This window comes from Camelus ferus, chromosome 6 (genome assembly GCF_009834535.1).
Source record: "Camelus ferus isolate YT-003-E chromosome 6, BCGSAC_Cfer_1.0, whole genome shotgun sequence".
NCBI lineage: Eukaryota > Metazoa > Chordata > Mammalia > Artiodactyla > Camelidae > Camelus > Camelus ferus.
Genome location: NC_045701.1, coordinates 573,537 through 598,125, shown reverse-complemented (window position 1 = coordinate 598,125; position 24,589 = coordinate 573,537). Strand labels below are relative to the sequence as shown.

Genomic DNA, 24,589 nt, shown 5'->3' with positions numbered 1-24,589 from the left:
AGGATGGGCTGGTGGACAGAGGGTGTTGCCACATCGACCGTCATCCATGCCACGCTGTGCAAAGACCCACAGGCCACTCGTGTGACCTTCTGGCCTTCTAAGCCTTGCGTGAGTGTGGGCTTTCTATTAACTGTGGTCGTATCATTGCCCTGTTGGCCATGGTCATCGTCACTCCAAGCATATACCTGTTGGGGGAGGGGCAGAATTTTTCAACATTTCAGAAAATTTTCTTTAAGTTTATTTCAAAATTCTTGCCAATGACTACAGATGAGTTTTTACTTAATATCAACCCACTGAACTCATTCATTTATTTCGTTCTGTTACAGGAAGCAGGGAGGTTTTCCTCTTTAACTAAATGCAATAACTAATTTTTTCCTTTATTTTGCGAAGAAAAATGATCAAAAATAATATGTTCACTTTTCAAGTAATGCATTTCTTGGCTTTACAGAATTAGAAATTATATTCATTTTTAATTCATTTTGATTGAAGCACAGTGTGCTGATTCATTGTCAGAAATGAATTTAAAAGTATGTCACCCACAAGCCTGTCCGCCCATGGCCTCCCATGGCAGAAGAATGAGGAACACCTGTCAAGGATAACTTAACTTCTGACATGAAGTACATATATATATCTCCCCATAAGACACTTGAGTGGGACCTGCGTCAGTCAGCACCTCCTTCCTGGGTGCCTCTACTCACCCTGGCTCCTGGGCAGGTGTACACAAGAACCCAATGGACCAAGCCAGCCCTCCTGGTTCAAGGACCAGGACTCACCTCCTTTCCTCACAAGCTGCACTTTTGAAACAACAAAGACTTGCCAAGATTTCACTTACCTGCCCTGCATCAGTGACCGCCAGGCAGTGCAGGACCCTGAAGTCCATGTGCACAATCTTCTTTCCACTCAGCGCTTCCACCACCTGCGGCTTCCTCACGGGCATGTCAGAGCCACGGCCCAGCCTGAAGTAATCCCCCTTCCCCCTGCAAGGAGGTCAACAGATTTTAATAGATGGCTGCGGTCTGGCGATGGCCCACCAAAAGACACTCATTGCCACGGTGCTGCAGCAGCTCACTGACATCACACACAATACCCAAGGTCTTTAAAATCACGGTACAAAATACCGTTCACTGAAATTAGTTCATTAATTCTGCTAGCAAGATCCTGAATGTGTGTTTCACAATATTGAAGCTCCTGGTGGAGGTTTCACACAAACAGATTGAAAACATGATGTCCAGCCTCAAATGGCTCTTAAAATATCTCTGTGCTCTAATTCTTTCTCAACCTGCTTCTGGCTCAAGACACCCGAGCTAAGGCCATTACACTGTCCATGGTCAGCTGGACAGTCCACTCCTTTCTGATTTAATAAAATCACCCTTCACTCAAAACACACCTGAACTCTTTCAGGGACTGAAGAAATCAGAAATCTGTTTCCCACCCATTTGACTAGTAGGCTTCTTGCACAGCAAGAAAGCAGGAAGACCCATTATACACACCTCACCTAAACAAGACAAGCTAAATTTCTCGTGTTCTTCTGTAAATGGCCCAATTATAATGGGAAATGTCTTCTGATAATATTGCTGCTAATCCCAACTCGCATAAATAAAAGGACAGACAGGCTTACTGTGTCTTACAAATGCCAATACCACCATCCCTTCCATACAGCTGAAGGTGATGGATGTTGTGTGAGCTGGAAGTCCCTCTTCCTGACAGGACTGCGTTTCCGTGCCCAAGTGTGTTTGGAGGACTTAAAAATCCAAACGTCCCCCCCCGAAATAAAACAAAAACAAAACAAAAATGGGGAGAAAAAAAAAGAAAAACAGAAAGGAGGAAAAAAAACACCCTCTTGGGGCCCTTTATGCAAATTATGTGCAGTGCCTTTTATTTTAAAATTAGTTGGCAACTGATCAAGACCAACATCGGAACAGTAAATTTTGTGGAATAGAAAGACAAAAAACCCCACTATGACTGGGATGTAGCAGGTTAAAATGAAGGAGGCAAAAAGAGGACACCTCTGAGCTATCCATGAAGATGGGTTTGGACATGGCTCTTTTAAAAACTTCATTGTCCCTTTGCAATCTTTTCAAGTTAAAAAAAAAAAGTCAGCTTTGCCCTCTTGTAGCGGATGAGTGTGTTAATCTCCTTCTGATTCAAGCAGCTTTGCACTTTGTTTTTTGGAAAAAAAACACCATTTCTATAAAAACACACAAGAAACAAACTCGTTTCAATTTAGTCACGAGCTAGCTACAGGACTCTGTTGCACACAAACTCCTGTCATGGGGGACTCTTCTCTGTCAGCCCCTTACCTCATTGTCCGATGTCCTTCAGTCAGGTAATGTGCAGGACCTGTATTAGCAGAAAACTGGTACGTTGGATGTCCAGCTATGCCAGTCTCTTGGCGGGGATTGGAGCAGATGGTTAAATTAACGTCCATAGCTCCATTCTGTCTGAAGTCCAAGGTATTAGCAGCCACTGGGCGGATTCTGCTAGGCCTGACTGCCTTGATTGCCAGTAGAGGAGGAAGATGTGGAGGAAGAAGTAGTTGAGGAGGACAGGGATGTCATGGAGTGGTGACAATGGCCAACCTCCATAGAATCCTGGGTAGAGGAGCTATTTGTTGGAGAACTGTAGACCCTTGGCCTGGTCCGGTTACCCAAGGCTCATTGTCCATGGTGGTGCTGGGAACTGTTTCCATGGTGATGATGCAATGCATTCTGTTGAGGGGCTACATGAAAGGCTGTTCCTTGAACGGGATGAGTTTCAACAGTGACTTGTGTGGGAGCTTCAGTGCCTGACCAACCAAGGGGAACAGGAAATTGCTGGCGCACCTGGAAGAACAGATTTTAAGAGGATTTATTCAGAGAACCGCTGCCAAGTTTCAATCTTCAATGAAAGGCTACAACACTAGCATTTACATTAATTAGAGGGTTTTGAAACTTTAATGTGTTAGATAGTTCTGTAACACAAACTTCCAAATACGTTCAAGGGTAAAAAACATTTTACTATGAAATCTTCAGCAAGTTATACCCATAAACAGGCTCATATATTTTACTGGCCACCTTCTTTCCTTGGGAGCACTGCTTATGCCAGGCGTCAGCAAACTTTTTCTGGAAAGGGCCAGAGCGTAAATATTTCTTATGGGTCACAAAGGAATTCTTTACTGTCCCCCTAAAGCCCCTCCCCTCTCCATCTTTCCTTTTTTGATAAAAGCCCTACTACTCATCCAGCGGCGTGACCAACCCTCCATTCAGACAGCCAGCGAGCACTACTGAAGCCACCTCCAAGCCAGAGCCCAGCCTGGCCTCTCTTCTCCATTTCCAAAACCTGACCCTAGATGAGGCCACTACCATCTCTTGCCCAGACTAACAAAACAGCCTCCTAACTCAATCAACTCCCGTCTTCCATCCTTGCCTTTTTCCAAACCACTCACCAAAGAATAGGAAGAATAATTCTTTATTAAAAGCACAAATCCAAGTTAGGCAAGAAAAGGAAATAAAAGGCATCCCAATTGGAAATGAAGAAGTAAAACGGTCACTATTTGCAGATGACATGATATTATAAAGACTCCATCAAAAACCTGTTAGAACTAATAAATGAATTCAGTAAGGTTGCAGGGTACGAAATCAGTAACAGAAATCTGCTGCATTTCTGTACACTAATAAGGAAATATCAAACAGAGAAAGAACACAATCCCATTTACAATGGCATCAAAAAGAATAAAATGCCTAGAAATAGATTTAACCAAGGAAGTGAAAGACCTGTATATTGAAAACAAGACACTAATAAAAGAAATAGAAAACAAAATAAATGGAAAGATAGTCCATGCTCACAGATGGCAAGAATCAATGTTGTTAAAATGTCTAAACCACCCAAAGCAATCTACAGAGTCAATGCAATCCCTATGGCAAAATTCCAGTGGTCTTTTTTAAAAAAAATAGAGAACAAATAATTCTAAAATTTGTAATCCACAAAAAAACCACTGAATAGCCAGAGCAACCTTGAGAAAGAACAACAAAGGTGGAAGCATCATGCTCTGTGATTTCAAACTATAATACAGAGTTATAGTCACTAAAACAGTATAGTATAGCATAAAAACAGACACATAGATCAATGGAACAGAAAAGAGAACCCAGAAACAAACCCACACATATATGGTCAATTAACTTATGATAATGGAACCAAGAACATACAATGAAGAAAGGACAGTCTCTTCAACAAGCTGTGTTGGGAAAACTAGATAGCTATACAAAGGAATGAAACTCAACCACTATCTGGTATCAAACCCCAAAATTAACTCAAAATGGGTTAAAGACTTGAACCTAAGACCTGAAATCATAAAACTCTTAGAAGAAAACATAGGTGGTAAGCTCTTTGACACAGGTCTTAGTGATGATTTTTTGAATCTGACACCAAAGCGAAAGCAACAAAAGCAAAAATAAGCATATGAGACTATATCATACTAAAACACTACTGCACAAAAGGAACCAACAAAATGAAAAAGCGACCTACTGAATCAGAGAAAATATTTGTAAATCGTGTCTCTGATAAGGGGCCAGTATCCAAAATATATAAAGAGCTCATAAAACTCAACTGCAAAAACCCAAACAATCCAATTAAAAAATGAGCAGATCTGAATAGACATATTTCAAAGAAGACATACAGATGGCCAACAGGTACAAAAGAAGATGTTCAACACCATCAATTATCAGGCAAATGCAAATCAAAACCATGACAAGTTATCCTCTCACACCTGTTAGAACGGCTATTATCAAAAAGACAACAAATAACAAGTGTTGGCAAGGATGTGGAGAAAAGGGAATCCCACTGTTGGTGGGAATATTAACTGGTGCAGCCACTGTGGAAAATAGTATGGGGGTTCATCAAAAAATTAAAAACAAAACAACCATATCCAGCAACCCTACTTTTAGATATTTATTTGAAGAAAACAAAAATACTATCTTCAAAAGATACATGTACCCCCATGTTAACTACAGCATTATTTACAATAGCAAAAACATGGAAAGAACCTAAGTGTCCACCAACGAATGAATGGATAAACAGAACAATCCAAAACCCATGTGCAATCTGCACAATCTATACAATGCTTATCTCTCCAACCTTTCCCTCCAGCCACCTGGGCTCTGACTATACAGGGTCTTCCTTCTATTCCTCCACCTGGTCAGAATCTTTCAAATGCCTCAGGGTATTTGTACTTACTGTTCCCTTCTGCCTAGAATGCTCTGATTTCTAATTTCTGCTTGCATGCTTCTTCCACACCCTTTCAGTTTCAGAGTCTCCCCTCACCACCACGGCTAATGCTGCCCCAACTTCTGCAGCACAGGCTACTAGTTGTCCTCAAAAAACATATTCTTCTTCCTGAGCACATGACTGCACCCCATATACTAGCCTTCCCTGTACAAGACATGGCCGTGTGACTGTTTTAGTCAAAGGAATATGAATGAAAGTCCCTATGTCATGGCCAGATATGGCCCCTAAATTACCTCCCAAGTCCTTCGCCTGCTGGAGGCAGCAGACAACTAGGCCCTCAGGGACCGGCAGTCGCAGGATGGTAGGGGAGAGCCACACCCCTAACCTGAATACCCATTCAGGACTATTACATAAAAAAGAGTACTTTTATTCCTTTAGCTACCATATTTTGGGGGTCTACTGATCTGTTATCAGTTGGGCCTACTTGCATTAATATAGTCCAGCCAACAAACAGCTATTCTCAATTACATTAGGTTTTGTTTATTTACTGTGTCACTGTAAGTGCTAGGAAGGCAAAGACTGTGTCTTTAGCACCAGTAGATAGCACGGATCATTAAGTATTTACTCAATGAAGGTGGTCTCAGAATCAAAATTGCAGAAATACTATTGAAAATAATCCAGTAGAAAAACAGAAAGTTCTCAGAAAACACTAATGGTTTTTAAATTATGAAGCTACTCACAGGGAAATATATACATGGTCTTCTGGTGGCTCACAGCGAAAGAGAACGTGACAATGAATGTATATATGTTCATGTATAACTGAAAAATTGTACTCTACACTGGAATTTGATACAACATTGTAAAATGACTATAACTCAATTAAAAAAGTTTAAAAAATTAACAAAGCTACTCAAAATTCATGCATAAGAAGAAATGAACAAAATATAACTATACTCTGTCCAGCACCATTTTTCATTTCAGACTTCTCCAAAGGTGATCACACTGACTGTGTCTCCGAACTCTGTTACTGGGAAGCTAAACTGATAACACTACATGGAGGGCAACTTGGCAACAGCTAACAAAATGACAAACCACATTATTCTTTGACCCAGCAATTTCACATCCAGGAATTTTTATCACAGACAAACTGCATGTGTGGATGATTTACATACAGGGTTATTTATTATGGCATTATTTGTGGTAGTAAGAAAAGACTGAAATAAGCTAGTATGAGCTACTGATATGACTTACAGAATATCTAAACAATGGAATACTATGACTTAAAAAAATGAAAAAGCTCTCTATGTAATGATACAGAAAGATAAATATATACATACATATAAATTTTTTAAATACACGTGTAACATGTTAAAATAAAAAACCAGATGTGAAACCGTATGCATGGTACGCTACCATCTGTGTACAAAGGTTAGGTGAAGAATATGTATTTGTATTTGCTTGCATGTGTATAAAATATCTCAAAAAGTATACATAAAACTAGTAACATTAATTTAGAAATTAGGTGGCTAGAGGACACAGAAGGGAAGACGGCTCACTGAATCCTCTTTTGTTTAATTTAAACCATGTGAATGTATCAACTATTCAAAAATTAAATAAGAAAAGAGCTGAGGCAAATAAGGCACAACACTGACATCTGTTACACACAGGTGGGGGCCCAGGTGGCTTGGACTACTCCCTGGATCGTTTTGTGTGTTTGCAGCATCAACTGTATTTAGAGGGAGAAAGGGAAGAAGGAAGGAAGGTTGTTCTAGAGAATCAGGGAAAGCCTTTGGCAGTGATATTTAAGACCTGCAGGATACACAGTAGTTACCAAGGCAAGGACAGAGGAAAGGAGCACTCCAGGCTGAGCGCAGACAATGGGAGAAACGTGAGAGAGAACACACATTTTATATTCCAAAAAGTGAAGAGCATCCAGTAAGACCAGAGAGGAGGACGAGCAGCCTGCGTAGGGGCCGGACCGCCGGAACCACGGTAACCCTCCTAAGGAGTCTGAATTCTTTTTCAGTACAAGAGAAGGCCAAGAACTGGATCAGACTGCTTGACTGAACACTGACTCGGCTTCAGAGAAGAGAACGGGATAGACTGGTGAATGAAACTGGACGGTGGAGGACCAGTCAGAATAGTCTTTCTAATCAGATAAACTAGAGATGGTTGTCGCAAGGGGGTGAAGTGAGGTGGGGAGAATAAAAACACACACAGGCTATTCAGAACGCACGCTCTCCACCCTCTGATTCGCTGTGGGCATGAGGGAGAGAGGAGTCCGGATCAACTCCCCAGGCGCCAGGTGTACGACCTGAGCAAAAGGGTGAGTTCAGGGCCATTTGCACCAAGAACAGGTAAGGGCAGGAGGGCAGTGGTGGACGTGGAAATGACGGCAGCTGTTCATGGGCCGCATCTGGAGTGTCGTGTTGTGGAGCCTTTCAAAGTGATACTGACAGTAGATGATTAGAAATAAAGGCATGAGGTTCAGGAGTGACATGTAGGGCAGAAATAAAGATGTTAAGTGATGTGCCTCAGGACAGTTGCTACAGTCATTGGTTAGAGCTGTGAGGTGACCAGGAAGTGTGTCATGTGAGGGAGAGGGGCACAGGGTTGGAGGAGGAGAATCCAGAAAGGAGACAGCGGGGGTGGGACTGGGGTGGGACAAGGGACAAGTAAGATGGAGGAGAGAGCTTCGAAGAGCAGGGGCAAGCCAGTGTTGTCAATGTGAGTGAGGAACAGAACGAAGTGACCGTGTGCCCTCTGAGCACCTCGTGACAACCACTGGTGACACTGCAGGAGCAGCTCTTGGAGCCGGGAGGCAGCCCAGCTGGGGCGAGCTGAGGAGCTGGTAAGGGGGACAAGACAGAGCCCACAGGAAGCAGAAATGTGGGGCGAGAAAGACATGGGCCAGGGCAAGGTTTTGCTTCCGACGGGAGACCTGGGGATGAGTAGGGGCTGCAGACAAGGAGAGACATGGACAGGACAAACGGAGGCTGGTGACACACAGTGAGGAGTCCCTTTTGTAAGGCTGTTCCTTACACAGTGATGAGTGAGAGAGAACAGAGGAGGCAAGACCAAAGGTTTCTGAGAGGAGAAGAAGGGTTTGAAACCATTATTAAAGAGAATGGGAGAGAGATGATGGCTGGAGAACCAGGAAAGCTTGCCCAGGAAGGCCGGTGACTGTGAGCAGATAGCTGCACATGCAGATTTCTGCACCAGGGACAAGGGCTGGTGTTCATCAACTTCAGTTTTATTTCACTCATCAAATAATATACTGGCCTCTTGTTATAAAACACCGCTATGCAGTACTCAGCATGAATTAACTTATTATTTTACAAACGGTATTTAATGAATATTTTTACTACCACCATCTGCTTCACCCCTTAAAAAATTTACTTAATTAGATCCTCTTTAACAGGTTTGAAAAACAAAAAACCTCCAAACAAAAAATGAAACAAAACAACATGGAGGTGAAAATCAAACTACAATTCAGAATCAGATTCTGATTCAGTATGTAGGCCTGTCCATAATCAAAGGTCACAGGAGGCAGAGAGTGCAGTAATTAAGATGAGCCTCAGAAAGTTACTTAACCCACTGAAGTCTCAGTTCCCAATGTAACATGAAAATCCACACTGTGTGAGGCTCAAAATGCTGCCGCAGTAAATGAATAAACACGGAAAAAACACTTGGAGCAATGGCTGGTATGCGCTCAATAAATGTGAGCTATTTCTAAACAAGGATGTGATTCTTCAGTCAGAAATAAATCAGAATGCCTTATAAACGAGGAAGGTACGGCCCTGCAGAGTAAATGACACAATCATTCAGAAGACACCTCGCACCCAGTACTGCCCCCCCAGGCACGGCAGGGCACGGGATGAAGGGCGGTGCCAGGGCCCACCTGCGGGCTGTGTGTCTCACAGTCCATGGCCTGGACAGCGGCGGAGAAGTGCCCGCTGCTGTGCAGGTGCTGGTGCGTTCGGTCCGACCTGGCTCTCCCACTGCTGCTCGTCCCCGACAATCCCCCTGAAGTATCACAGCACAACACACCTTGTGAGTTGAAAGCTAATTCTGTCCAAGTACATATCCTGCAACTGTACCATTAAAACTGGAACTGTGTCACCAAAAAAATTTCTATTAATGCGAAAGTATACCAGAAAGGCATCCAATTCTCTGCGGTCTTTCACATCAACCACTGAACTAAAATGTAACCAAGTTTGGTTACATCGGGAAAACTCAAGCATGTAGACCAAGTATTTCCATTTTAAAAACAATTTAAAATTTTGGTTTTGTTCCCAAGCAGCATTTACTGACACATATAACTAAGTGTTGGAGCTTCAGGGGAGGTGACTTTTTTTTTTTTTTTACTACCCACAAAGAACAGATTTAAGGAAAATAGTTCTTCCCTACCCATTAACAAACCTTAAAAACACTTTAAAGTAACCCCCACTTTGAAAAGAAAAGGGTAAACATGTCAAAGCCTAATTAATCTCAAAAGAACCGACCTGAGCTTGAAGACATACCAGAGGTGGTGCCCGAAGACTGTGACTGCTCCATGGCGGGGCTCGTGGACATGCTATTATTCGTGTTTGTACTTTCGTCAGCTGTCTTCTTGAAAAAACTGTGCTGCAGGGCATAGTAAGGTTGAATTTGAGTTTGGGGGTCATAATCAAACATCCTTAAAATGAGGTCTTTGAACTTCAAGTAGTCAGCTACTGTATGGCCCGATTCCCCAGCACGACGCCATCAGGTCATCCTGTTTCTACTCCAAGAATATTATGAAGTTTACGGGTTCCTGGTGGTTTATACTCCTAAAAAGAAAGATGAAAAGACTTCCTTTAAATTTGATGGAATATGTAAAAGCCTACATAACATCAAATATGTTTACATGTATGATATGTTGAGGCCTTTATTAAAAAGAATGCTTTATAGTTAGAGCCTCTGTATTTTCACACATTACTATTCTGAATGCACTGTAGTTCGGAGAAATTCAAAATAATTTTGAGACCAAAAATGACTATAAAGATCATCTAGCCCAGGGATCAGTAAACTACGTCCTGGCCCAGATTCTGTTTTTATACAGCTTCAGCTATGAACTTTTTTTCATTTTTAAAGACTGTGAAAAACAAAGCCAAGTAACAATACGTAACAGAAGCCCATGAAGCCTAAAGCTTTACAGTGGGGTCCTTTGCAAAGGCAGCGTGCCAACCTCTGACCCAGCCCCGGGGGGGTGGGGGTGGGGGGTGAACCTCTTTTCTGCCCGATGCACCTGTGAACTCAGGTGTACTTCCTCAGTAACCGCGGCTCATTAAAGCTGTTGGGATCAATCCTAATAAAGAATCCCAGGTCTAACTCTCCCTGCTCCTATTCAGATAAATCAAAAGCAAATTATTTATGCCTCCCTTTAGAAAATATATTTGATAATAAATTGTCTTAGCATGCACTGAGATTTTCTGGAAACTCATTTTTCAACAAATAACAATATAACCTTTAAAATCCCTAAGACTGCTGAATTTATTCAGAATAGTATCAGTGGATTTTTGTTTCTAAGAACAATGTAGAAATGTGCAAGAGACCATTGCTCTTACTCTAAAAATCAAGAACAAGCCAGGCAGGCAAACCACAAAATCACTGCTTTTTAAAAACCCATCAGAGAACTGAGGACTAAAGAAACCACAATTAACTAAATTCTAGAAAGTGAAAAGCCTTTCCTAGGAGAGAAGAGACTTATGGTGGGAGAAGAGCAAATGCCACAGATCTGAGGAAGGAGAATCCAGCCCAACTCCAAACCAACTTCTAACAGCTACGTGTGGCTAGGCTGAAGAATGGGACAGGCAGAGACCCGGAGAGGATCCCCCAGGGCTCTGCAAAGTTGGGCCTGGAGCAACTGGATGGGCACAGATGGCCCTGAAGCACAAGTAGTTAGGAATGGGCTGCTGGCTGTTCAACATGTATAAAAGATCGCTCCAGTCTCCACAAACACTGTTTAAAACCTATGAAGACAGTGGAGAATAGAATCTAAGTTAAACAAACAAAACAAACAAAGCCCAGATTCAGCTAAAACTACAAAGAAATTGACTCAATCTCTTCACACTCATGGTCTGGAGAGCGAGAGGCATGCCTCTTTCTACAGGGAACCAAGATTCACTTCCACATCAACTGTTCTTAAATACACAAAGTCCAGCACACATTTAAAAAATTACAGACATAAGAAACAAAAACTGGGTCCATAATCAAGCTGAAAAAAAATAGTAGAAAACCTACATAAATAAATGACCCAAATGTTGAAACTTGCAGAAAGGCATTTAAAAGTAACCATGATAAGAAGAAATTAGTTCAAAAGGCAGATAACATGTGTGGACAGTTGGGGAGTTTCAGAAGAGAAAATTAAAACTATTAAAAAAAAAAGGTAAATAAAAATGTGAAAATTTCAGAACTAAAAAATGCAGTATCAGAAATGAAGAATTCATTTAATGATTTTTAACAGCAGACTGGATTCAGCAGAATTAAAATAGTGAACTAGAAGACAAAGCAAAAAGAATCATCCAACACCCCCCACAACTAAACTAACAAAAATTAACCAAACTAACACACAAAAGGAAAGCAAAAGGAGTAAACCTGAACAGAGACCTCTGAGATAATACTGAGCACCATACATTTAACTGGAGAATTAGAAGAAAGAGTGAAACAGAACATTTGAAAAGATAATGTCTAAGCATTAATTAAAAAAAAAAAAAACTGGAAAGAGATCAACCCGCAGATCTAACTTAGCAAACTCCATGGAAAATAAATGTAAAGAAAACAATACAGAAGGACCTAATAGTCAATTGCTGAAAACTCAAACATTAAAAAAAAGAAAAGAAAAACCTGCCAGGAAGAAGAGAAATATTTTATAAAGAGAACAATGCTTAGTAAAACCAATGACTTCTCTTTAGAAATAATGTAATACAGAAAAAAAAATCATTAACATCTTTAAACAATATTATACCATCACTCTCTTCTGCCGAAATGTAAGCCTAGAATTCTATATCCATTGAAATGTCTGTATCTATAGACAGTATCTTCCCCCAAATAAAGGTGAATAAACATATTTTCAGACAAGCAACTGGTGAGACAATTAATCAACAGAACTTATTCATTATAACACAAAAAGTTAAAGTAAGTTCTTCAGGCTGAAGGAACATAATACCAGAAGGAAATCAGGAACTGCAGAAATGAAGAACTAACTATATGGGTAAAAAAGAAAGAACTTTTTATTATCTTTATTTTTTATGTCTTTTTAAATCTCCTTAAAAAGTCCTTTTTAACTTAAGCAGCTGATGTGTCATGAGGATTATGACAAGCGCTACATGATGATAAGCGTGGAAGGGTCAGATAGCGTCACACGATTATTACATGGTTTATCAAGTGATATAATATCCTGTTAAGGTCAACTGCCAAGTTAAAATGCATATAATAAGCAACATTAAAAATTACACAGAGAGGAATAGCTAAAAAGGCAGTAAGAGAAGATGAAATAAAATATGAAAAAGTACTCGACTCAAAAAAGAAGTCAGGAAAGAAGGAACAGGGAACAAAGAACAGAGAAGAAAAACAGAACACAAATAAGACAACAGTCTAAAATCCAAACCTGTGAAATACTAAATGGGCCAAATATTCATTGTGAAAGAAAGATACTGATTGGGTTAAAAAGCATGACTCCACTACATGTTGTAGACAAGTCATACTTTATATATAAAAACATGAACAGGTTTAAAGTAAAGGGTAGAAAATATATACTATGAAAATGGTAAGAATTAGAAAGCTGGTACAGCTATAGTAATATCAGACAGAGTAGACGTAAAGACAAACCATCAGTAGAGATAGAAAGTATTTCCTGGGGATAAAAGAGCTGAATTTATCACTAAGTCCTAATAATACTAAATGGGTATACCTATTAAGAGAGCTTCAAAAAACAAACAGCAACTAAGATAAGATTAAGTCAAATCCAGTATTACTGAAGATTATGCACTCCTCTCAGTTATTGATAGAACAAATATACAAAGATACAAAGTAAGGATGTAAAGAAAAGTATCAAACAACCTGACCTATACTGACATTTATAGACCACTACACCAAACAAATATAAGTGTACATGAAACACACACCAAGACAGCTTACATGCTATGTATAAAACAAGTCTCAATGGATTTTAAAGGAGTAAAATCATGTTTTCTGACCACAATGCTACTATATTAGAAATCAGTAAAAATAAGATATCTTTAAAAATCCTTGGACTTTTGAAATTACATAACATTCTAAATAATGAGCCAATAAAGAAATCACAAGAGAAATTAGAAACATTTCAAAAAACTGACAGTTAAAACATATCAAAAGCTGTAGGATGCATCTAAAGCAGTGCTTAGAGGGAAATCTATACCATTAAAAGCTATAGGAAAAGAAGAAAGTTTTTCCACATTCAGAAGCTTGAAAAAACCAAAGTCAACCTAAAGTAAGGAGAAAAAAGGAAGTAACAGAGGGAAAATCAATGGGAAAGAAATTAGACTAAGAGTATGAGAAGAATCAAAAGCCAGTAGTTTGAAAAGATTAGTAAATTCACAAATCTGATAAAGCCACAAGCAAGACTAATAGAGAAAAAAGGAAAGAAAACACAAATGACCAATATCAGGAATAAAAGACAGACTATCACTACCAGATCCTCCAGAAATTAAAAAGACAATTATGAAGTATTATGGGTAATTTTATAGCAAATCCAACAACCTAGATGAGAAGGACAAGTTTCTTGAAATATGTAGCTACCCAAGTTGACTCAAAAATAGCTATATATTTACAAAATACGTCAACTACAATCAATAAAGAACATCCCAGGTCATGATAAGTTCCACTAACTCCATTAAACATTTACAAAAGAAATAACACCTGTTTTACACAAATTCTTTCAGAAAAAATCAGGAAAGAATACTTCCCAATAGTTTTGAGACCAGCATAATCCTAAAATCAAAATTTAATGAAAATATTACAAAATTTTAGACAAATATCCACTTAACTACAAAGAAACTAATCTCCTATCAACAGACCAGCAAACTGAACCCAGCAACATGTAACAGGACAGTATACCAAGAGTAAGTGTGGCTTACCACAACATGAGCTGAATTATTACAAAAATTAATTCATGTACTTCACCACAAAACAGAAAAAAAATCATATGACCAGTAGTAGAGTGCATGCTTAGCACATACAAGGTCCTAGGTTCAGTCCCCAGTACCTCCATTATAACCAAGCAAACAGCTTTCAAATCACGTCTACAGATACATGAAAGGCCATGTGACACCATTCAAAACCCATTCATGATTTAAAAAAACAAATTAAAAAACACCTCTCAAAATATTAAACATAAAAATACCACTCCTTCAACTTGATAGAGGGCTATGAAAAATACATAACTAATGTCACCGATGTTGAATGACTTTTCTTTAAGGCTCAGTACATGGAAAAATGTCTATTCTCATCATTACTATTCAGTATATGGAGATCCTGTCAGTATAACAAAATAAAAAGAAATAAAGGTATACAGATTAAGAGAATGAAACTGTTCATTCATGAGGACATAATTATTTAACAAAAGTCTGCAGAATCCCAAAAACAAACAAACAAAAACCCTAGAACAAATAGGTAAATTTGGCAAGGTGTTAAGACAGAAAGTCAATATACAGAAATCTACTGTATTTCTACATATTAGCAATGAAAAATTAGAAATGGTATTTTAAAAATAATGACACTTAACCCCCAAAATTTAAAACTTAGAAATAAATTGAACAAATTTAGTGCCAGACTTCTGCACTAAATGCTACAAAATGCTAAGAGAAATTTAAGACCTAAATAAATGGATAAACCATGTTCATAGATTAGAAGAATAACTACTGTTAAGATGTCCATTCTCCTGAATGGAATCTCAGTGCAATCCTAATGAAACTTCCAGCCGGACTTTATATACAAATTTATAAGCTGATTCTAAACTTTACTATGTAAATAGAAAGGACCTAGAGGGGGGAAAACCCAACAATTTTGAAACAGAAGAGAAGAGCTGGTGGGCTTATATCACTTGAATTAGAGACTTACCACAGAGCCACAGTAATCAGCAATGTGGCACTGGTTCAAGGACAGACAGACCAATGAAACAGCAGAGTACAAATAAAGATCCCCACACAAAAGATTGATTGCTTTTGGATAATGTGCCAAATCAGATCAACAACTTAGTGGTAAGCATATGAGCAAAATGAACTTCAACTCTTATATCCCCATCCCATACTCAAAAATTAATTCAAGAGAGACCATGAACTCTGACCGTAAAAGCTAGAATCAAAACAAACGACCTTCAAAGGAGTATCTTCACAAACTTGAGGAAAGTAAAGATTGTTCATAAAAAAAGCTGACAAATTTTATTTTGTCAACATTAACATTTTCTGTTAATCAAAAACTACAACTAAGCAAATAAATGGGCAACTCACAGTCTGGGAAAAAATAGTTGTCACATATATGTGATAAAGACTTATATACACTATATGTTAACAAAAACCTCCTACAACTCAATAATTAAACATTCCTATAACAAACAGGCAAAAGACTGGACAAACTGTCACAAAATAAGATATATGAATGGCTAATGAGCACAAGAAAAAGTGTCAACATTATTAGTTGCGAAGCAATGCAAATGGAAACTGATATATACCCATTAGAATGGCTAAAATAAAAAAAAAACCAACCATATCAAATGGTGAGGATGTCATACAACTGAACACTCACATGTAGGGGGAATAAGATGACAAGACTTTGGGGGACTATTTGGTATTTTCTTGTGAAGGTAAACACACATATACTCTAATGACCTGGTAACTCTACTTCTAAGTAGTGACCCCAGAGGAATAAAAACATGTGCACAAAAGATTTATGAAAAATGTTCCCAGTAGCCTTATTCATAATAGTCCTAAACTGGAAACAACCCAAACAACCACTGAGAGGTAAATACAGATAAATTACAGTATTTCCATTCAAAGAAATACTACGATGCAATTAAAAGGAATAACCTCTTAGACACACAACAATATGGATGAATCTTCAAAAACAATGTCTGTTAAGTGAACAAAACAAAATAATAAATACTAGATTCCATCGACAAGAATTTTGCTTATGAAATAGTTATAACTAACTTATAATTACAGAAATCAGAGAGAGGGTGGGATGACAGAAAAGGGTCACAAGAGAACTTCTGAGGTGGCGGAAAGAGTCTTTTAGGTAGTGGATACACTGCTGTATATAAGTTAAAACTCAACAAAGTGAACATTTAAAATATGCATATCTTACTGTATATAAATTATACTTCAATAAAACAGCATCAATTGCAGTCTTAATTCTTCATCCTCCTTCCCCACCAAAGGAAAAAAATACATAGTAAATATGAATTTCATTACTAGGAAGCAAAAATGGGCTCTTGAAACATAAAATGAGAAATTAAGAGTAAAAATAAAAATCACTAAGGAAATAAACCACACAAACATACCTGTTGACAGTGCATGCACTTCTATTTATACTTCTGGTTAGAACCCCTAGTGCATCTGTCACAATGTAATCATTTGGTTATGGATTTGATTTTTTTGTTGTTAAAAGTTTATTTGTTTAAAGAGAAATAATTATTTTACACTTTTAAAAATTAATTTTCTTAAGTCAGTTGCTAATTGCAACTAAGGAAAATCTCATAAAATCTATAATTAGTATATATTAAATGTAGGTTAAGATACTTTCAATTTTAAGAAGGGAAAAGATCTATCTACTCTTTTTTGAAATGCCCCCCAAAATAATTTAAAATAATAATTATTATAGCCCAATTTTGGAGAAATGATAGGTTACAGCCCATAGTTAACTGTGGTTTTCCTAAAGCAGAGATTAGGGAAATGGAATGAGATGAATGTTTCATTTAGAAAAAGGGAAAAAATAGCAGAAGTAGGCAAAAAACTTCAAATTGGAGAAAGAAGCAGAAGCCTGTATCACAGAGAGATAAAAACATTAAAGAGGCCTCATATCCTCCACGCTAATTAAAATCAACTGGTAGGAGCTACTCTGAATGCTGGTGAAGCTAAGGAGGAGTCCCAGGCTGTGCTCTGGTTCAGTGGGAAAAGGGGCCATGACTGATAAGCTATGTGGACAAAGGCAAAAGGACTCAGGATGTCTGCTTGGCATTTTCCATCCTTTCTTTGTGTGGAGCAGGTATCATTTAGCTGCCGGATATTGCACTGCCTGAAACTTTAGACAATAAGGCAGAATGCAGTAAGTTACAAATCAGCTGTGAAAGCTACAACTACATTTCTTTTTAATATTCTAAAAAAAAATTGATATTAAAAGTTAAGACTCCATAGCTGAAGGTGAATTACAGCAAACAACATCACCTTCAGTTCACTGGAAATGACTCCTGGTGGCAGCATCGCTAAAATGCAAGGGCAAAATAAAAACCAGCGAAAATGCAACCTCTTAAGTGCTAAAAATGCAGAACTACAGTCACAGGGTGTCTGGTACATATATCACACACAATCATATGTTTATAGATTATATCCATCTTATACTAGAAACAAACTAGATTACAAAACATACGGTTATTTTCAGATATACAAAACAAGGAGGTAAGTCAAGATGTAAAATTGTCATCATTTACTCTTTTAAACTGACATAGTTTAGGCATCTGAAAATTACTAAAACAAACCTAACATTTTAAAAACCTCACTTCCAAAGATTTTGGAGATGTGAGATTCCTGCTAGCCACGTCATCAAGCTGGGAATCTGAAATCTATCAAAGGTCCATCCAGTCAGTTCATATTCTTGTCACAAACTGCTTGAGTCAAAAATCCTTCTCTCTCATCTCAACTTAAAAAAAAAAAAAGCCATTCACTGCAATTATGACTTCTACTGTTCACAGCTGCACTACTGTTAACTGTGACTTCACTGTACACCCAAACTATAAGAAACAAAGGTCAAATCTACTGATTCTACCATTGAAACAAGGAAGGGCGATTTGATCGGCTGCCTCAAAAGGCAGAGACATATAGATTTTTTTCATTTTTTCAGTTTTATTAGGTAGAACTGTTACAATATGCACATATGCACTATATACTGCACGTTTTAAATATATATATATTTAAAACGTGCAGTATATACACACACTGACATAGAGTTTTCAAAATGAAGCCTTAAAGAGAACCCTGAGGATTAATCAAACACTGGTCTATAACAGATAGTTTAGGTCAAACTATAAAAAATATATATACTTAAGTTACCAATGGAACCAATTAACTGTAACACTGATTTCAAGTAAATACAAAGTGTGCTTAAAGACAGTTCAGTGAAAAGAAATAAAGGCTCAAAAAAAATTTTCCCTGTTTTACCCACTTTCCATCTTTGTTTTTTTTAAGTTCCAAGTACCATCTGGCAACTTCTCAAAGAACTTTCTTGCTTTTGGTGCTTGGTCAAGAATATGAGCAGGTGGAATACTCAGAATTTCCACTGTTTTATTCATCTGATCTACCCGTATTCAAAATAAAAACAAAAACCCTGTCATTTCTACTGTAGTACATCCAACTTCTGCTCATCAATTCATTCATTCATTCATAAATTATAAATGCAGTGAGGGAGCAGGCGCACTTCAGGCCTGGCACAGGATGAGTGCAAGGGCCTGGCAGGGCCTGCGGCTAGACCAGACAGGAGGTCATGTGCTGGGACCGGTGGGAGAGAGGGAACAGGAGCAGAGGGAGTAAGGGACCTTCAAGCTGCTCAAAGGACTTTGGCTTTTACCGTGAGTGAGGTGGAAGCCACTGAAGTTTCAGGCGATCTTAATATTGTTTAAACCCATGGAAAAGGTACTATTACAGGGTAATATTATTTATTATTAAAAGAAAAACAAATATACACTATGGTAGTTACTGCCAAACAGGAGCTCACTAGCTACAGTGAAGTGACTTAAAAGGAAGGCAGAAGGGACAGGTTCCTGACACTATTTATTGACAGCTGTATAACCCAGGACAAGTCATTGCATTTCATTAGTCTTTCTCGTCTCACATGTGTAAATGAATCGACTGATCATGATCTGCAACTTTTAACTTTTCTTTAAAAAAAAAAAAAGAAACAAACAAACAAAAACCCAGAACTCCACAAGTGAATAGTTTCAAAAACCACTGAAAGCCCAGTTCCTCTGACTGTGAGGGAGCCTGGCCTCTCCCTCCCTCCCCTGCCCTCCTACCCCTCCCCGGCACTGCCTTTGACTTGCAACAGTCCTCTAGGAACACAGACTGAAAGCCTGGGGACTAGAAGAATTACATTAGTCTGTAGATCTAACTAGGTTCTCTAGTCCTAATTTGCCCTAAATTATTGAGATCAAATATCCATCAAACCTGCCTACTGGTCATCATTTACTTTAACTCCAAATCATACCCTCAAAATTTACAGTGACGTTCACACTGTTTTTAGGGTGGACTTCAATTCTTCAATATCATCTTTTCCTGTTATTATACTTAAAAATCAATAAAATTTATACCAAAATACTTATTTTTCTAATCTAATTTACCATTCTCCTTCATCAGCAGATTGAAAGATCTCACCTTCTATTTCATAATTCTACACTTCACTATTATATAACTGAAAATTTTAAAAATGGATAAAATCAAAACTGACCTAACACTTGAATGATTAAGCTGGTAAACAGACACCTTTTCCTAAAAACAACTTGAAGATTACACTGTCAGAGGTTAAAAACAAAAAACCATGAAAACAGAAACAGAATTTTTAAAGCAATCCACCATATACCTCACTGGCTCCACTGAACAGAGGTTCTCCAGTGTGCATTTCAACCAAAATACACCCAAGGGACCACATGTCAATAGCAAGGTCATAAGGCATTCCCAGCAGCACCTCTGGAGACCGATAAAAGCGACTCTGAATATACTGGTATATCTGAAATACATTTCAAAATAGTATTAATGCCAAAATAAGTTTTTTTAAATTGTGGTCAACATTAGATTAAGAACAATACTCTAATATTAACAAAAAAAATAGAGTTATTATAGTTTCATTTGTTGGTTTCAACATTAGACTGTGAATGTTATTTAAAGAACTAAACATTTCAAGGGAGTGGTTAAATCTGTGAAATACAAAATACACAAAATTCAAGCTCTTTCATTTAGTTCAATCCTAACTAGTAATCGAGATGTATCTCAAAAATTATGCCTTATTAGAAGAAAATATTACTGAGAACTATTTATTTCTCTATTAATTATTCTTTCCTGCTATGGCTAACACTTGGTTTACCATGAATTTAACAGTTAAACTGTATTTAACCTAAAGATTTAAGGGTCAAATAAACTCAGTAGAATGTAACTGAAAATTCAGACATCAGCACTATACTAGTCTCACAGACAGATCCTAGAAACATGCCACAGAGATTCAACTGGGAGTCATTTCAGACTAATCACTTCCTCTCCACCCTGTCCTGCCCACCTCGCTCTAAGACTTCTTAGAAAAAGAAAATCTTGAAATGTATTATTTCCAACGAAGTAACCTGAGAATGTCTTGAGATCAATTCATTTCCACGTAGCCATTTTGAAATTACATCTAGAAATATCACTAAAGCAAAGACAGTTTTATTTAAAAACGGAAAGAAAGAAACAAAATTGTAACTAAACTTCCTAAACTTAACACTCAAACCAGGTGGCCAAGCAGCATGGAGCTGCTTCCTCAGAAAGCTTCTATGGCCCCGACCTACAACTCCAGCCAAGTCTCTGAGAATAAGCTTTGCCTCCACAAGCAGCTCAAACTCAACCTTAAGGGCTTCTCAGAGTGAAGAAATTCTAATTCAAAGGGACCAGGAAGAAGTATTACATTTCCAAGTTTTTATAAGCCAGTGGCATCTGTTAAGCCCCAAAGACTCTCTATTACTGACACTGTCTTATTTCCCAGCTTGTGAAAGGAAGTTGGTCAGCTACCTGAGTAGCAGTTAGGTTATCCACAAGGCTGTGCTCCAGGATCCCCTGACCAATTTCTGCTGAGACATAATTGCCCTACCATCTTCTAACACTGAGCCAGCAGAACCAGGTTAGGACCGCCGCATGTCTACTCTGTAAATGACTTCCAGAGAATTCTGATATACTCACACAGTTTAAAACTTGAGCTAAAGGTACAGTTGTGTCAGTTTGGCTGGATAGTAGTGTTTGACATTAGGACAGAATATATGATTTGATTTAAATAGGAAAACATTTTGCAAGACTAAAAATCTATTCAAATAACTCTCAAGATGGGCATGTATTTTCCATTTACAATATACTTTATCCCACAGAGTATCTTCTGATTTTCAGAGGCATCTGAAATTTGCAAACCTTGCTTCCTACTCCTTCAATTTTTAAAAATATTTTCAATGATTTATAGCAATCACTACCATAAGATAATTTGCAAAAAATAACAAAAGGACAATCTTGTTAATTGGTCATAAACCTTCATGATTAAATTAACCCACTATATTTAAAAGCTGGAAAAAAGTTGGACAGGACAGGAAATTTCATGAATTTGGAAAACCAAGAAATAGAAAGCCAGTATGAAATAGTAGTATCTGAATGTTAGTTATGCTTTCACTTTTTTTTTTAAAGAAATGTAGTTTCAAATACTTACAAGTAAATAGAAATAGCACTTAAAATGAATAAAGTATTATCAGATGGTGACCCTAATTCAAGAAGAGAATAACCTACAACTTCTATTTTATATGCAAAACACTGCTAACGTAGCTTTCATAATGCCAAGAATTTTAGGGAAAAAATGCTTTCCTAAATTAGCTACACCTAAACCTACTTATTGCTATGGACATGTCTGTTTTTTGCACTCTGAAGGAAACTAGTTTGGATGTGTCAGAATTTATATAAGGAAAAAAGGATTTAAACTTATTTGTCAAAATAAGTTGATGTTTATCAACTGCATAGCTTCTACACTGTATTACCATGTGTAATGCAAAATTACCTGCTTTTTTTTTTTTAATCCATCTATTTTCGAGGAAAAACACTGCTTGGATCTATATTTAGAGAAATATTTTATAGCAAAGATTCAATGTTCTAAGTACTGGAATCTCCCCAAATTTATACTAAAACCCCTCTTTGGGAAATACAGTTAGAACAAAGCACCTAATATTTAACATATTTGTCACCTATTTTCTCTTAGTCTTTTAGCATACATGTAATTTTTTAAAATAAACTTTGAAAAACCAACACCTTCTAATTCAAAGTATTACTGTTTGCAATTTAAAAGGTATCTCCTCAAAGTATCAACATAAGTGATTCAATGCTACATTTTAAAGATAACCATCCTATAATTATCTCCAAACTGTACACAGATTAATAACACTTCAAGTATCTACCTACACTGTTCTACTTATTTCTATATTTTAATTTACAAGTCCTGAAATATACTTACCCGCTGCCCCAAATGACAAGAACTGCCGAAGTCAACAATCTTGATTGCACTGCGTTTGGGGTTACAAAGAAGGATACTCTCAGGTTTTAGGTCACAGTGAATGATACTAAGTTCTGGAGTCACAAGGAAAAGCAGTACAGTGCACATTTGCTGTGCAAACTTTCGTGTTAGGTTCAAAGAGACACGTCGAAAACTGGTGTTCCTCAACAAGTCACAGAGGTTGTAGGACAGCATTTCAAAAACTAAACAGATGGTTTCAAAACATAAAGTGACATTTTAAATGCACTGAAAGAGAAAAATGTTTCATTTTAAATTAAACATACCAATTAAATGAGAATAACATACACATGAACTCACAGTTACAATGTCAAATGCAGAGTGAAAATCAAGTTAAAATTTGGAGATCAGCATTCTACAGTAAACAGCACATTCTTTAAACAGTTAAAAATATCTAAGTTGTTTATCTACTGAATTAAATAGGTACAGTGTCTGCCAATAAGCAATTTATGATACAAGTACCACCACTGCAAGGCCTTGTGTACCCCTGTTCTCAGGGACCAGACACAGAATACTGTCATGGTTATTCCAGATAGCCCTGTAGAGAAACTTCTGTTTCAAATGATACTAAAAGACCAAAACGAAGGTAGCCTTGACAAATGGTTGTTTTATATCATTCCTGTTGAGTTATAGGTGCTCAATCTGGTATATGTAAGAAGTTTTATACTGAAGGGCAATGCTTTAATTTATTGAATGACTTCATCTCATGTGAAGTCAGTGTTAATACTTAAAGCACCACTTTTTGAAGCAATGTGTTGACTATTAAGCCTTTTTAGAGGGTCCATAGTTATAGCAAGTAATATATTCTATGCTCTTTCTCCATTCATAAGCCTACTTATCATTTCTAGACCATGGCAGGGACCAAATAATCCACATAAGAAATTATGCTGCATGGTTTAAAAATATTTTAAAAAGTAGACTTTTTTTAAGTTCAAAGACTTAAGACTATAAAACTCATCAGAATAAGTTATATTGATCAATCACTTCAAAATAAAAAGTAATTTATATCATAAAAAGGCAACACAACTTCCAGACACCTTAAATTTAATGTATCTACTCTACTGGCAAGGCTAAATCTAAAGGTTTTTTTTTTTTTTTTTTTTGGCTAGTTTTCCAATATAGAACCTCAGTTTCTTGAGACACTGCACATTAATTCAGCATCTTCCTAAAAAAGTTTAAAAAATTCATCCAAAAGAGTATCTGTAATGACTAATGCAATTAATGATCATTAAAGTCAGTTTATTAAAAACAAAAATGACAGCCAGTATTGTAACATAACCAAGTAGCTAACATTTCATGTTTTCTTTCAAAAAGGCAAAATTAAAATGTTATAGTAATGCTATCAATATTTTGTCTACCACTTAAGCAAAAACTCAAAATAAAACACAAGAGTGAAGAGGAAGAAGAGGTGAGGTATGTTCAGATCATAAGTCAAGCATCCTCAGAATGTCCTTCCCGGTCTTCTAACCCATTGAATGGAAATGTGCCCAGTTTATACTAAGTTGTAACTAACACTGAAGACCAAACATTCAGTGAATTAGACGATAAAAGGGTTCAAATGCAAATGTTGTTACTATGGACTGTATCAGATGATCTATAAAGACACTAAGGAAGAAAATGAATAGGATAAGCTCATTTTATTGCAACAATAAGGAAAGAAGGTGTTTCATATATGAAATCTAATCTGAGTCACGGGACCATGTATCTTTAAACATCAGTGTTTGTTTCTATCATCTTGGAGGCCACAATGCCCTCTCCTAATTTATTAAAAAGGAGTTTGTTAATAAAACTTAACCTCATGGTTACCAGGTAAACCAGCCAGCATTTCTGAACATGAGTT

General features: G+C 37.4%; 1 pseudogene; it reads right to left on the bottom strand.

Annotated features, from left to right (window-relative positions):
- Positions 1 to 1,396: 1,396 nt before the first annotated feature.
- The window catches only part of LOC116664043, a 47,496-nt pseudogene continuing 24,303 nt past the window's right edge, over positions 1,397 to 24,589 (bottom strand).